A 4,187-nucleotide genomic window follows, 5' to 3' on the forward strand; every position below is an offset into this window, starting at 1 on the left:
GTTTTTATTTGAGGTGATTTTTTTGTCGTCATTTTGTCCAGAGGAGAATAGATGAATGAGAGAACAAAATGCTAAGAGGGTAACAACAGCCCCAGAAAAATATACACTAAACAAATCTGAAGAGACCTGAAACCAGGGGGAAAGAAAGGGAAAGAAACAAAAGAGAAAAAAAGAAAAAGAAAAAGAAAAAAATGTCAAATATGATCAGGCTGGTGCATAGATGGGTGCCACACACTAGATTTTGGGCATATTTTGGTCTGTCAGAAGAAAGTGCCTCCCAGAATTTTAAGGAAAGAAAAACTTATGTACAAAAATAAGGGTAAATATGATGAAGGGATGGAATATGACTGTAAAGATGAAAATTATAAAAGATTTTATAAAAGGAATTGATAAGATAATAAGTTGATTGAAAAAAGAAAGAAGAGCAATTAAAAACAAAAAGGGGGAGAGAATGTGATCAGGCAGGAGACTAGAACAAAGCCATACACTAGAGATTTAGCGTATATTTTGGTCTGTTAGAAGAAACTGTATCCCAAAATTTTAAAGAGAGAACAACTTATACATACCAAAAATAAATTTAACTACTATGAAGGGATAGAATATGACTCTAAAAATGAAAAATAAAAAAAATTTTAAAAGGGGATTGATAAGATGTTGGTTGGAAAAGGCAAAAAGAAAAATTCAAAAAAAAAGAAAAAGAAAATTTTAAAAATTAACTTTGAAAGACTAAAGAATCAGGGGCAAAAAAGTCATGAAGTTTATGTGCAATATTCCCCTAGTGCTGGAGTTCTGCCATTCTCATTGATCTGTAAACTTGGTCTTGGCTGGCTGTTCTTGCTGATCTTCTGGGGGAGGGGCCTGTCACACTGATTCTCAAATATCTTTGCCAGAGGCAGAATTGCCCCACCCTTGCCGGGTCCTGGCTAATATGCTCAGGTTTGCTCTCAGTAGCTTTTGTTCCCTGCAAGCTTTCCATACAGCTTTGGAGGACGAGAGTGAAAATGGCGGCCTCCCACTCTCCACCCCAGAGAAGCCGAGAACTTGGGGCCCCAGTCCTCAGTGCACCCCCAGAGAAAAGCCGTCAATCACTCCCATCTCCTTGGTCTCCAGCCACACTCCGTGCTCACCGAGACTGTGACCAAGCATTTCTATTTCTGGCACCCGACCCCGTGTGGAGTCTCCGAACCCAGCAGATTCCTGCAGTGCACTCCCGCGCCACTCCTCCTGGGGGAAGAAGGGGAGTGTCCCTGAATCTGCCACTTGTTGGGTCTCTGCTGTAGAAGCAGTGGCCTGACTGTGCTGCAGATCACGGTTTATGGCAACCCCAAGCTGAGAGCCTGCTCCTCGGCTCTGTCTTTGCAGCCGGCTTCCCTGCTCTGAGCTCTGCCACACTCAGGCATCCCAGGTCTTTCTGTGACCCCAAGGGCCCTGTGACCACACTGTCCCAGCGAGGGTTGCACTCCCCGCTTAGCCACTGGAGTGACGTCTCTCAGCGGAGCAGACTTCTAAAAGTTCTGATTTTGTGCTCTGCTGCTCTATCACTTGCCAGTAGCGGCTGACGGGTGTCTCTCCCCCCGCTGTCTATCTTCCAGAAAAGCACCTCAGATTCACTTCTCCACATGTCCTACCTTCCAGAAAGTGCTCGCTTTTCTGTTCATAGAGTTGCTGCTATTCTTTTCTTCAATATCCTGTTGAGTTGTAGGTGTTCAGAATAGTTTGATCACTATCTAGCTAAATTCCTGGGACCAGACTAAATTTAGGTCTCCTACTCCTCTGCCATCTTGCTCCTCCTTCCCCCATCACCCATTTAACCCATCCCCCCACCCACCTCCTGTCAAGCAACCCTCAGTTTGTTCTCTATAGTTAAGAGTATGTTTTCTGGTTTGCCATTCTTTTTCTTTTTCTCCTATGTTCATATGTTTTGTTTCTTAAATTCCACATATGAGTGAAATCATATGGTATTTGTTTTTCTCTGACTGATTTATTTTGCTTAGCATAATACTCTCTAGCTCCATCCACATCATTGAAAATGGCAAGATTTCTTCTTTTTTATGGCTGAATAATATTCCATTGTATATATAAACCACATCTTTATGCATTCATCAGTTGATGGACATAGGGGTTCTTTCCATAATTTGGCTGTTTTTCATAATGCTGCTATAAACATCAGGGTGCATGTATCCTTTCAAATCAGTATTTTTGTATTCTTTGGGTAAATACCTGGTGGTTGGGCAGGTGGATAATAGGCAGTTGCTGGATAATAGGGTAGTTCTATTTTTAACTTTGTGAGGAACCTCCAAACTGTTTTCCAGAGTGACTGCACCAGGTTGCATTCCCACCAACAGTGTACGAGGGTTCTTCTTTCTCTGCATCCTCACCAACACCTGTTGTTTCCCGTGCTCTGAATTTTAGCCATTCTGAGAGGTGTGAGGGGATATCTCATTGTAGTTTTGATTTGTATTTCCCTGATGATGAGTGATGTTGAGCAGCTTTTCATGTGTCTTTTAGCCATCTGTATGTCTTCTTTTTTTTTCCTGACATCAAAACTATATTTATAGTTTTATTATGGCAACAAATAGTTGTTACAGTGAGATCTATAAACATATACAGAATTATTATATTTAAATTCATATAGAACAATATTTACATTTTTAAGTTACACTTTTGAAATCAGAAGATGAAGTACAGCTTAACTTTACACAAAGAAAAGAAAAATACACAAAACAAAAACAGACAAAGTTAGCAGTAAAAATATAACTATCTGTTCTTGATATGTGGAAACTCTTTGTCAGAAAGCTACATCTTAATCTGATTGTCCAAATCATTAAAATATGGATGATTCAGTGCCATTTTGCCAGAAATTCGTTTGGCAGATTCATAGACTAACATTTTCGAGAGCAGATCCAAGCCATTTTCATCCTAGTTTTTAACATGGGATGCCAGGCTTCCTGGTTTCCACTTGGGAAATGTATTCTTATAGTCCTGTAAAGATTCCACTTCTGAGCACACTTCATTATTGGGAGTGGCCAAAGCTCTGAAAATTCTGAAAAGTTGATCAATTTCTGAATCCCCATGGAAAAGTGGTTTATTGGTTGCTAATTCTGCAAATATGGTGCCTATACTCCAAATGTCAACTGGAGTCAAGTAGCAAGCTGACCCCAGCAATACTTCTGGTCATCTATACCACAGTGTTACCACCGCATGTGTGTATACTCTAATAGGTATTACAAAAGCTCTGGCAAAGCCAAAATCAGCCAGTTTAATTGTTCCTTTGTCATCAGTCAATAGATTTTGAGGTTTTTAAGTCTCTGTGCAGAACTCTTCTGGACTGGCAAAAGACAATCCCTTGTAGGATTTGGTACAAATAACTCTTAACAAGTGAAGAATCCATGAACTGACCAAGAGGGATGGAATATAACTATTTCTTGAGATCCATGGAAAGGAATTCAAAGATGAGATGTAACCTGGAATCTTGCATAAGCACATCTTGAAGACTGACTATATTTGGATGATGAAGTTCTATTAATAGAGAAATTTCCCAAATTGCAGTACTAGGAACCCCTTCTTCTTCACTTTCTAGTCTGATTTTCTTCATGGCTACCACTTGACCTGTAGTTTTGTGTCTACCCTTATACACAACTCCATAGGTACCTTCGCCAATTTTCTCTATTTTGGTATAATCTTCCATAGTTAATCAGCAGATTTGGTAGATCCTCAGCAACTCTACCCGGCTTATTATCCCACAAGGAAAGTGGTGGTGGCTACCATGTCAGCATCCCTCTTGACTCAACTTCCAAAAGCCAGCTTTAGCCATCTGTATGTCTTCTTTGTAAAAGTGTCTATCATGTCTTCTGCCCATTTCTTAACTGGATTATTTGATTTTTTTAAAGATTTTATTTATTTATTTGACAGAGAGAGAGACAGCGAGAGCAGGAACACAAGCAGGGGAGAGGGTCAGAGGGAGAAGCAGGCTTCCCACCAAGCAGGGAGCCCGATGTGGGACTCGATCCCAGGACCCTGGGATCATGACCCAAGCCGAAGGCAGATGCTTAATGACTGAGCCACCCAGGCACCCCTGGGTGGAATATTTTATATATATATCTTTTAGAACCATGTATTCTGAAGTATGTTTCCAATAAAAAACATTCTTGTAGAAAAAAATTAATATTTTTAACTGAGGGTACCCA

At 40.3% G+C, this 4,187-nt stretch overlaps 1 pseudogene across 1 annotated transcript; it reads right to left on the reverse strand.

Annotated features, from left to right (window-relative positions):
- Nucleotides 1-2,555: 2,555 nt before the first annotated feature.
- LOC113931261 lies at nucleotides 2,556-3,712 on the reverse strand (annotated as a pseudogene). Its single transcript, XR_003522711.1, has 2 exons — nucleotides 3,197-3,712; nucleotides 2,556-3,094 (listed from the first exon to the last, which is right to left on the reverse strand). The product of XR_003522711.1 is annotated as a cyclin-dependent kinase 1-like (transcript).
- Between the last annotated feature and the right edge of the window lie 475 nt (nucleotides 3,713-4,187).

This window comes from Zalophus californianus, chromosome X (genome assembly GCF_009762305.2).
Source record: "Zalophus californianus isolate mZalCal1 chromosome X, mZalCal1.pri.v2, whole genome shotgun sequence".
Taxonomy (NCBI): Eukaryota; Metazoa; Chordata; class Mammalia; order Carnivora; family Otariidae; genus Zalophus; species Zalophus californianus.